Genomic DNA, 11,587 nt, shown 5'->3' with positions numbered 1-11,587 from the left:
TTCTTCCATTAGCCCACTCCACTTTTTCAAAAGTAAGGACATTTAGAAAGTTAAACTTTTTTTTACTTGAAAAAAAAAATCTTTAAACACACTCACTTTTATACATTGTTCCCTCCTATAAGGTAGCAGTATATTACTCTGTCTGATCAAGTATGTGATACATGGTGCCCTCTGCTTCTGCTCAGGCAGTCTGGTAGATCATAAACTCAGACTTATTTATGGATTAAGGGCAAAGCAACATTTTTGTTCATGTATCAAAGGTTGAAAGCTCCAGTTTCCGTATGTTAATTTCAACAAGAACTGGTCTAAACAGAGATTCATTCTTGCTAATGCTGAACACAATACTCCTTCCAGAAGCTTCCAGTCATTAACTCTGAGAAGCTTTGCTAACTTACCCAAGTCCAACTAAATTTTCAGGAGCTGGCTGTAAGTGTATTTTAAACATAAAGCGGGGAAGTTGAAGCACTCATGGTGCTTAGATTGTTTGGGAATTAAGAGACCTGAACTTCTGCCTACTAATTACGTATCAAATAGACAAAAGAACCAAAACCACTTATGCAATAGCACCTTCATAAAACCATAGAATCATTTAGCTTGGAAAAGACCTTTAAGATCGCGTCCAACTGTTAACACTGCCAAATCCACCACTGAACCATGTCCCTAAGCGCCACATCTACACCTCTTTCAGATACCTCCAAGGATAGTGACTCAACCACTTCCCAGAGCAGCCTGTTCTGATGTTTGATAACCCTTTTGGTGAAGAATTTTTTCCTAATATCCAGTCTAAACATCTCCTGATGCAACATGAGACCATTTCCTCTCATCCTATCACTTGTTATCTGTGAAATGAGACCAACACCCACCTTGCTACAAACTTGTTTCAGGTAGTTGTATATCTTTCTGGTCATGGTATAAAGACACATCCTTTTTGCTTGTCCTCATGGTGCACATAATTCCTTTTCTTAATTCCTGATTTAAAACAATTCAACAGAAGTTATAGCTAGCTACTCACCCTGTTTCCTTTTACCTTTTACTTACGGCAAATACTTGCTGTGTTCAAATCAAACCCCAGAAAACATCTGAAGACTGGGACTCTTTCTCAAGTTTCCAAGAATAGTATTCTTTTTCTTTTCAAAAGATCTATTTTCCCTTTTCTTTCCCTCCCCTCTCCTGACACCTGTACCCTACAAACTGTGAAATTCATTAATAAGAACCCTAGTGGGTTCTTCACAGGTTGTGTCCAGGTCAGCTGTAGGCTTGTTCTTAGAAAGACATGATGTTACATGAAGTAAGGGCATAAAAATAATAGGAATAAAAACAACAGGAATAAAAAGAATGCATTTTCTCTTAATGCCTGATATTTTTGTAGGTACACCATACCAAATTAAAGTAATTCTAAGGCTGACCGTAGATGTGCGTAACATGGAACTGAAGAAAAAAGGGTGCTACGCTCTACCAGGTGGTTTGGGTACTGACTACATACAGCCTGTCTGACCTGCTTATCCTCACTGTTCTGCCATTCAATTTTCCTTTTTTTGCTAATCAGAAACCAGCTTATGCCATTTTATTTACTCCTACATTTTTCACCTTGCCTTTAGGTCAGCACTGGATGCTTGATAAGCTCTTTAAAAAAAGTAATTAAAAAGCACAAAGAAAAGAGCAACATCAGGCTCAGAACCAGTTTTAACTTCCCAGGTGCAGTTCTCCTGGCTGCTTTCCAAACCCGGTAATTCAGTAATCGCTTCAGAAGAACTCAGTGCATAAATGTGACTATAAATGGGAAATATAGCCCTTCTAGCCATAATTAGTTTTAGTAATGTTTTGCATAGCAGAGTCTCAAAATTCTTTTTATTGTCCTAATCTCACAAATACAAAAATTTAGTCATCAGAAAGATAAACCTGCCATTAGACCAGTGGGCCCAGAAATAATTTTTTACTTCCAGCCCAGTCCTTTGATCGTAGGGTTTCATCAGAGCTTTGAAGAATGTCATCTCTGTTGATTATCCAGCATGTATTATTTGTGTCAAGATGAATCATGTCTCTGTACACACAGTGTTATACTGTAATTCAACTCTTATATTTATTTATTTATTATATTGATTTTTAAAGTGCCTAGTGCCCCAGCATCCATATTGATTTACCAGCAACAACTCTCGACACACAAAGCTGATAGTTCTGTCATATGTTTATTGAACTCTATAAGCAGGTTTCATTTTAATCTTGGTGAAGACTAGCTTGAAATATATCATTTTATACAAATCTTGACAGATTACAAATTTCTCTAAAATAGATACTGCTTGGTAAGTTGATGAAATGGTAAAGACCCTTCTCTTGCAAGTTGCTTGACAGAATAATAGGTTATAGCTTTTTCAAGTATATTTTGAAAGCTACATATGATAGAAAGTAAAAGCCTCAGTGCTCACTGCAGCTTCATGGCTTAGTTTTCTAGTAGGCTGGCAATTAGTGACACTCATTTGACACATTCCATGTGACAACCTAGTTCCTGACATCTAACCCCTATTTCTTCCAGCATGGGAATGGCATGGTACATAATGTAATGTGATAACAGATGTAATTACATGTGAAATAGCTTAGTGGTTTCCTTCAGCTTTTCAGTGTTTCACCTGGAAACCTCAAAAGTTTCTAGTGGAAGTCTAGACATCTGTGCCAGTTGGCTTGGTTACCTCCAAGGCTCCTTCAGATGAATGCACAGGCATCTTCCCTCTCTGCTGTCCCTGGCTCTGGGTCCGTGAACTGTAGACTGAACTGTCGTGAGTAGTTATCCAGTTCCACGTCCTGCAGGAAACCTAAGCAAGCTAAGCAAAACACTTAAAAATGCATGTTAATTAATCACAGTGCAGTGAAGAGACAAAACCTGATAAAGCCTGCTTAAGTCAGTAGGACCAAATACATGCTTACGCTTAAGCAGGTGCTAAATCAAAATGAGCAGCTTAGCAAGGAATTCTACAATTTCCCCATGTTGGTGGGGCTAAACTGTACATATGTTTAGAACTATTTAAAAAACATTATAGCCACTGGGTACAAAGAAGAGAAAATCTTTGTACCAATTACACTACTCAGAAATACATGTTAAATAAAGCAGCGTAAAATCATAATTAAGGTCAGTGTCTGCATTCATTTTAATAGACATATCTGTATTTTAAAAAATTAAGAGTAATTACAAGTTGACTGATTCTTGACTAAACTTCAACTGTGTACACGCATCCAATGATGTACCATATCCTGGTGCTTTTCTCAAAGGCAACAAATCCACATACAGTGCAAGTACCCAAAAAGAGTCTACTTAGGCAAATTTAGGATGCCTTGCATGCAAAAATAAATTCACCTGCAGCAAGATAAGAGGAGGGGTTGAATAGCTTTTGTATCTTCTAGAAATTTAAGCTTTTCTAACATTTTATTGACTAATCAAACATCTTCCTATGAAGAAAAGTTATAAACCTCAGCAATTTGAAACACTCTCTATGAACAAAGGCAGTATCAGATGTGCATTTGATGTTATGCAAGCTTGTAAAAGAAGCCTAAAATACTTCTTCTGACTTTTAAGGTACTATCAGAATGCCGTTCTGTATTCTCGAGTGACATCTCTAATCAATTTTGTAGCACAAAAAGTGGAGGGAGAGTTAGCTGAACTAAATTAAAACAATTTAAAAATGTGTACAGAATTATCTGGAGAGACTGAGAGTACAGTTATCACATGTAAATGACTGCCAATTCACATTCAGCCTGAATCAGTAATAAAGAAGGAAAGGCAAAGAAGGGTGGCAAAGAGGGGAGATGAGAGGGAGAAGGAAAGAGCAGGAAATTGTGATTCTGTGTGAATGAGAAAAGAAATTACTGAACTGTCTTAAGTCCTCCTCACAAAAACACCATTCCCTGCAACTTTCTTGGTAGCTTCAAGAAGGATGGAAAAAACCTGAAATTACGTGGAAATTGTGCTCCATTCTCATATTTATATCCAATTCCTTTACATCAAGTTGACAAATGACCAGGAGGGCTCTGGGGCAACACCCCTGCATCCTTTTCATTAAGTGTTGGAGCTTGCCTGCCAAGGCCTGTGTGCCCACTAGACTCCAACCTGGATGTTCTTTGGGTGCCCCTGTGTGCAGCTTTTTCTCTAAGCCTTACTTCCATCCTTGTTTATAGCCCATTTCCTATGGGAGTAAGGTTAACGTGACCAGACTTTGTGTCTGTCCTCCCTTAACAACTCTAAGGGGAGCGACTTAAAAATTTCACTGGGACTTAAAATCCCAAAGATAGTTTTAAGTCTTGTAACTGGGAATTGCTGGACAGGTGGAAAGAATCACTATTACTTCTCACTGAAAGAAAGGATAGCCGAGCTAAGCTTTTATTCATTCTGTTGCTGCCAAAGAAGTAACTTGTTTGGGTTTTGTCTCTATATTTGCCACTTCTCAGCTGGGTAAAAGGGAGAGGTTTTGAAAGGTGCGTAATCCCAGTTTCTCTGGATTAAGAATGACTAGCATAACCTAGTTTAGTATCCCCCGCTCAGACTTTTCCCCTTTTCTCTTTCTTTTGATCCCCCTGCCTTGTTTCTTATGTAGCATTCTCATGCTTTGGTCCTTTCCTGCCGGCAGAGTGGAAGTGCCTAGCTCCTTAACGAAGGAGGTGCATTGCACCCCAGGAACAAGCAACAGCACCCCAAATCAGTCCATGGCTCTGCAGTCATTTTCCTTTTCCAGAGCTCTTCTTTTTGTTCTGTAATAGACATGCTGCTTTTTTGCCTTTATAGCTCCCCCGCCCCCATATTTCGAGTCTTTTTTTGTTTTTAGCTGATTCCTGTTTACTTGTGGTGGTTGCCTTTTGCTGTGTACCAGCCCGGTTCGGATCAGTGACGCCAGAGGCACAGACCTTTGGGCAGCCTGTTCAGCTTCCATTGCCGTCACCAAGAAAACCACCACCCACCGTTTACTTCATTAAGAGCCAAATGAAGTGCAACAGTCTACCTACGTCTGTACAGTCACATGAGCTTAGATGAAAGTCCAGCACGGAGCGCTGCTCCCTGGCTGCCATCACCCCTCACCCAGCGAGGGGGCAGATTCCACCCCTCTCCAGGGGTGCAGCACCCGGCAGTGCCCGGGGGGCTTTGGGGGCTCCCCCGGGGCACAGGGCAGAGCTCATCTCACCACCCCAGCCAAGGGACAGGGCAGGCAGGGTGGAAACAGGATCCTGGGGGTGTTGGGTAGGGACATTAGAGCCCATGAGGGCCCCCAGGGCCTGGCAGCACCTCCCTGGTTCCACCCTGGAGCAAAACGACCTGCTCTCAAGAGGGTAGGGGAGAGGCAAATCTGAATTTCCGAGGGGCAGACACGTATTTCCATTCTGAACCTATAAGCTGTAGGTCACCATCCACACCTTACATCTGCAAATCCTACAGATTTTATTATTTTCAGTATTTTTTATTTTATTATTTATCCTACCAATTTTATTTACTCCTGAGGCGTTGAATCTTAGGGGCCTTGACAAAGAAGTACAGTGAGCATAAGAGAACAGCTCAGAACAGCCTGATATTTGATCATAGGCTGTAAATATCTTTTACAGACTTCTTTCTTTGCAACTGTTGCTAAGCATGGCAAATTACTGAATTAGCTTAATTTGTATTTTTGTCAAGGGAGAGCTCAGAACATTAATTAAATTACGTTTCAAGTTTAAGGATAACAAAGCTATGTATTCCCATTGGAAAAGTAAAATGATAATACAATAAAAAATAAATATAACATAATGAAACAATATCAAACATATCAAGGGCAAAGGGCCAAACTTTGCTAAAGTGTCTCTCTTGCTCAGCTACCACAGAAGCACAGAGGAGTGCAGGGGAGGAGAATTGCTCCCTGGCTCCTGCCAGCTTGGACAACAAGCAGAAAGCAAGCAGGAGGGTTAACAGGGAGAAAGGTAACAGGAGTTGCTGCTACAAGAACATCGTGTCTTACTAGGAGCTTCTAGTGCAAGTGGAATTCAGAGTTTAAGTTTTATCAAAACATCTTGAAAGAGAACTGGAAGCCTCCCTGCAGTGTAAGCAAACACGTATTCTTAATCATTACCAGCTTTCCTAAATTCTCTTTCTTTCTCTACTTCCCTTAAAATATTTTGGTTTGTGCAGCAGACTCAACTCTGCAGTCTTTACACTTGAAGATGTGACACCATTTCTGCTTTGTTTGAATCTCCAAAGCTTTTAGCATGTGAAAAGGAAGGAATATTCATTCCAGCTTCACCCACCTCTCTCCAAAGCACCAGAGGTGAGGAGTAATGCCTCTGGTTCTTTCTTACACACTGGAATTTTGCATTTCAGCTGGGCCTCCCTGCCCGCAGTCCTTAAAAGCTGAGGTTCACCCAGAGCAGGGCAGAAAATCTTCTGCAAGTAAGTTGCAACAGCATTTTGTTTTACTGTGATCCCTGTATCTTCTGCCCCAATGTTATGCTGAGATTTACATTTTTATCTTGACTTGAAGTTTCTAAGTGAGTGGCATTTTTGTTCAGAAGATACTGCGTTCCCTGGTATTTGTTACAATTGGCTGCGCTTCCAGTACAGCAGGAGCTTAGTCAGCTGTTAGTGCAACCGAGACTTGTTTTTCTTCTTTTTATCCCTTTCATCCAGCGGAAAAAGTTTCCTGCTGTGCTCTCTACCGATATTTGATATCCTGCCTCCAACTGATGTACGTCTTTAAAAGTTAAAGAACAGCATGTCAACTAGCTCTGTTAATTATCACCTGTGTGTGTGTGTGTGTACATTGCAAGCTTATTTTGGAGGTGTTACTTCCCAGGAGAATGACTTTTTCTAATCCAACTCCCTCTTCTGTAATAATAAGTTTTAAAAATCACTTTTTCATGCTTTGCAACAATGTATTTATTTAACCTACAGAATTACAAGAATGCTTCAGGTAAGCAATGCAGCTAGTCAGCAGCTTTTCTGAACAAGTAATATTATAATGCAAAAAAGTAGTGAACTGGGGAGATTTATTTATTTATTTATTTATTTATTTATTTATTTATTTTCTCTTGAATTGGTTTACATAATAAAAGGTTTTCCTGATAACCATCTTTCCTCCTTTTTTTTTTTTTTTTTTACCAGAAATAATCTTTCTGGCACCAACAGCCAGAAACAGTTGGAAAAAACCAGTGGGAAGCCATTACTATGCAGTTATTGATCACGTAATTAAGTAATCACTAAAAGCCATGATAAAGCTGTCCACGGTTCTTTTTACGATGAGTAAATGACAAACATTTCCAAAACCTTCTTCACTGATCTCCCTGCTTACCTTTACAAGTATTTGTTTCCCCACTGTCTTTGGGAACAGGAAGCTTTAAGTAGTAAAACCCACAAGTATACAAAGGCAGAAATACTGAAAGAATATTTGAAAGGTAGATAGACCGATCCTACAGTTGCATGGATTAATTGCCCAGAATTATATGTATTTATAAAAACACCTGCGATACCATTCATAGATCCTTAGCAGTGGACAAGTGGAACTCATGAGATAGCTCTTCTGTGACGGTCGCTACTAGTTCAATAAATCATTGTCTTACTTCGCTTTGCTAAGTTGCAGAGTCATTGGCTCAAGGTCAACTTCTGTGCGATCCCTAGAGTGGCCCCAAACCAGCTCTGCCACAGCCTCACCCAGATCCTACCTTACAAGTCTGTGCCACATGTGGACCTGTGATGAAGAAAGAAGAATAAACCCAGATGTCTGAACCTTCAGAAGCCATATATTAAAAAAAAAAAAAAATGTCACCTTTAAAACCTCTTTGAAGATTTTAAGGTCACAGCTTATTTGTGGTTCACTTTCTGCCAGTCAGGGATTTAATTTTCCTCCACTAAGGAGGAAAACTTTTCCAGAAAGAAAAGTTCTCCTTAATCATGTGTGTTGTGTACATGAAAGTTGATGCCAGAAACCAAACCTCTGGCACAAAATATTTTTTCCTACAATAACATCTCCCTGGCTTACTCTTGTATAAAGCAAACGCTTTAATTGCTTCCAGAAATATTCTGGGTTTCTGCTCTTCTCTGGTGTATTTCAACTTTCCCTTTTTTATCTTCATGGTGTTTTTTCAGCATTCTTTCCTCAGCTAGCTGTTTAATTCTGAGCCTCATAATTCACTACATGTTTTCATTTTAAAAAGAGGCTTCTTTTAGAAAGAAGAGCTCACAAATAAGACGTTTTACCTGGCCAAGAGAGTCTGGCAAAATCTGAATTTCATATGGGAAGGATGACAGAGCAGAACACAAACACAAGAACAAAGCACACTTTTGATGCAGTTGCTGAAAACATCAACAAGATCAGAAGAAGGCTAGAAAATGAAACACAATTAGTACAGGGTTCGGGTTAGTTTTGAATACAGTATCAGGAAACATAGATCTTAATTTTAGAGGGGGAGAGGGAAAGAAATGATAGAAAAATCTGCATAATTAAGATGCTTAAGCTCAAAGTTCAAGAAGCAGCTGAAACAGGCACACAAGTGGCTGTGGAGATGCACTTCTTATGTCTTTGACCCAGTTTCACAAAACCCCAAAATAATTCCAGTTTTATGTGAGCAAAAGACATTTCTGTCTGGACACAAGGTGACTGAAAGCAGTACAGGCATTTCAAAAAATAAAATAAGCTGTTTTCCATAGACATAGCCTATGGAAACATTTTCCAAAAACTAATCACTACTTTTGTGTCCCTTATCAGCAAAACATAGAATTCACTCCAATAAAACTTATGTCCAGTGAATTTAGAAAAAATTAAAGAAAAGCATTTTTAACTGAGATAGATGTATAGAAAACAGTGCTTTGGGCAGTTTAGGTAAATTTTGTGGCTGAATAATTTTATGGTTGATAATAATACCTGCAGTTACTGCACATACCAAGTTAAGGATAATTAAGGTAAGGGTAATTAAATCTTATTCTTGTAGGTTATAAACTAAATTGGCAAAAATCAGGAGGGAGGCTTTTTTACCAACCTTTATTTGTTATTGCACTCTGTTTATTTTTAGGGAAAATTTGAATATGTTTAACTATTTTTGGAAGCCTTGGATACTGCTGCTAATAGAAGAATGGAACACTGGTACCATCTGGCATCAAGTTAATTTTGGTCTCCTTGGTGGAAACCCAGAAGGCCTGCAAAAACACAAGCAGAAATTCACAGTGGGAACAACGTATTGCATTGTGCATATATTCAGAAGTGTGTTAAAACATTAATGTAGCCATCTTTAGTACATTTTTAACTTCTTAGCTTGGTGCTCTGTGAGAATAAGAACCTATTTCTACATTGAGTATTCAGAACACAGGCTGCTGGATGTTGGCGTGGAGATCTGAGAGAAAGGGGGAGTTCTGTCGCTGAGCCTTTCTGCTACCTTAATGAGCTCCCAAGCCCTGCACGGACTGCGAGGAAATCCAGGTGCTCAGAGGGCTCTGCATAACTCTGAATGTACACGAGCCTAGCTACCTATCAACTGGTGCTGCCTGTGCTGAACACACAGAGATCAACTTTCATTTTCTATACCTCTACTTTTATAATTGTGCCCTAATAGGGCATTATTTTGTCTTTATAAGCTTGCCTGTCGTACAAATACTATACACTTGTCGAAGAGGCAAAAGGAATCCTAGGATATATCCGACAAGATAGTCCCAGCTGGGACTACCTACAAATACAGAGGAATGTGAGATACAGAAGCAGGGGGATTCTAGTACAAAGCACTGTTGAGGCCTCATTTGAAATACCATGTACAATTCTGGTCCTGTGTACTAAAAACTGGAACGGGTATGGATAAAGGATAATAACATAGTTAGGCAAATGGAGACCCCCATTCTCTTATAAGAAAAGTCTGGAGCTTGGCAAGTTCCATCTAGTAGAAGAAAAGCTGTGCGTGGACAGAACCACCCATCACAAAAATTTCTGGACAGATGAATCCTAAAGGGAAAAGATCCATTTAGACTAATAAACAATACTGGTGTCCACAAGACAGGCACAAACTGATACAGGAGTTCTAGTTGGAAAATTTCTAATCATGCAGAAAGGTTCTGAAACAGTCTTCAATTATGAGCAGCAGCGACAAGAAATGTCTTAATTAAAAAAAAAAGCAAACAACAAGCATAGTTAAATCACAAGAAACTTGATAACTCTGTTCTCTTTGAAACTGAATCAAGAATAACGGGCTTCTTAATGTTGGGTAGTATATTATCTCTAAGAAATACCAGACATTCCCAGGTGTTTATTCTCATCAGAGAGGGAAGTGGAAAACAAGAGCTAGCTATCTGTACTTTAAATTCAGCATCCTACTGTTCGCAATTGTGGCCATTTAGAATGAGAAGGGCTATACATAGAAGCATAACCCAGCCTATATCCAACCCACCGGTAGTTAACAGTTTTGATACTTCTCTGTATCTGACCACATGGTTATCTGATGTGTCTAAACCAGAATTATTCTTTTTCCAGAATACTCTTCAGCTGCATCAATTTCAACTACCTGATTTTGTTCATCACAATTTTGGTACCACTAGTTAACAAAGCTTTGAGTGAGGACAGTGTTTTACCGCATACCAAATTACTTTTCAGTGACCGTGTGAAAAAAAAGTATACAGCCACCAAGAACAGAAAATGAAAGTGACACATATCTGGTTTATGAGCTGAAAGTTCCCTTTCCTCTGGGAGCCATTTAATACTGCTGATAGATTTTAAACATAACTTCTGTAACAGTGTGCTCTGATAACAAAGACTCAGTTTGAAACAAGAAAATAACATAGCTGCAAAGGCTGCATCTGAAAGACCAAGCTGTTACTTCTTTGCTGCGCACATACAACAAAAAGCATCCACGGACAGGACACAACTTTGTATGCTTAGCTAACAATCACAGATAAGCAAAAAATCTTGCAAGATGTGAATTACAAAGGACATGGCATTACAAAGGCAAATATCTGAAATCAAAGGGTGCGTCATTTTTCTGCTAGCTCCCCTAGCTCGGTAGCATCACTCCCAAAGAGGTTTTGCTTCAGCCTTTTTGTTCTCCCCCATGCTCCAGCCTGTCTAAGGCACCAAGCTAAGAATTCCTAGCTCAGAGGAATATCAGAGTACACGACAGTCAAACAGATCAGATGTGTGCATCTCCAAGACTCAATAATACATGCATTAGAATTGCTGCCTGTGGAGGATAAGCAGGAACTTGCAGCAGTTTCCCCCTCAGCCACTGACTTCTGCTTTTAGACTATGAGTAGTCTGACCACACCAACTACCAACCCCTTAACAGTGGCTATAGATTAATTCAAACAGGTGATCTGCGCTATAACTCATCTATTATAGTTCATGTGTTGTCTTATCTCAGTGACATCTAAAACCCGAACCAAGTGTTATATACATGTTTTTATAATGCAAGATATTACACAGCAGATATCACAAGAGAAGTGGTTCAAATGTTATCCGAGACAGTTCGTGCTTTTTTAAACTTGAAGATCAATGCTATCAAGCTGTTTCCCCACACATGCAAACAATAACAAGGTTAAAATAATATTAGGTCTGTCTTCAAAGCAATCCTCCAAAATGAAGCGAAGGCTGATGAAGTGATTCATCTGTTGACT

Source organism: Falco cherrug, chromosome 5, assembly GCF_023634085.1.
Source record: "Falco cherrug isolate bFalChe1 chromosome 5, bFalChe1.pri, whole genome shotgun sequence".
In the NCBI taxonomy this organism is placed as follows: Eukaryota; Metazoa; Chordata; class Aves; order Falconiformes; family Falconidae; genus Falco; species Falco cherrug.
Note: the sequence above shows the minus strand (reverse complement) of the source record.